Below are 395 nucleotides of genomic sequence, written 5' to 3' on the forward strand. Positions count from 1 at the left end.
GAAGGTTTTCAAGACCTGAATGGTTAAGGCCTTGAGCAATTCAGTCTGACCTTATGGCTGACTGTGCTTTGAGTAGGAGGTGGATTTCTGACATCCCTTCAAACCGGTATTATTCTATCATTCTGCACATTCCTCCCTATGACAAGACAACCTGAATAGTGGATGAGGCTGTGGAAATACTGGGGCCAGTTCTGTTCAGTATCTTTATCCATGGTCTGGACAAGGGGATCGAATGCACACTCAGTGAATTTATGGATGACACCAAGCTGGGGGGCGGGGCAAAAGTGTCAATCTGCTGGGGGGCGGGGCAAAAGTGTCAATCTGCTGGAGGGCAGGAAAGCTCTGCAGATGGATCTGGACAAGCTGGACTGATGGACTGAGGCCAATTTATGAGG

This window comes from Falco punctatus (assembly GCF_963210335.1).
Source record: "Falco punctatus genome assembly, chromosome: 6".
Lineage (NCBI taxonomy): Eukaryota > Metazoa > Chordata > Aves > Falconiformes > Falconidae > Falco > Falco punctatus.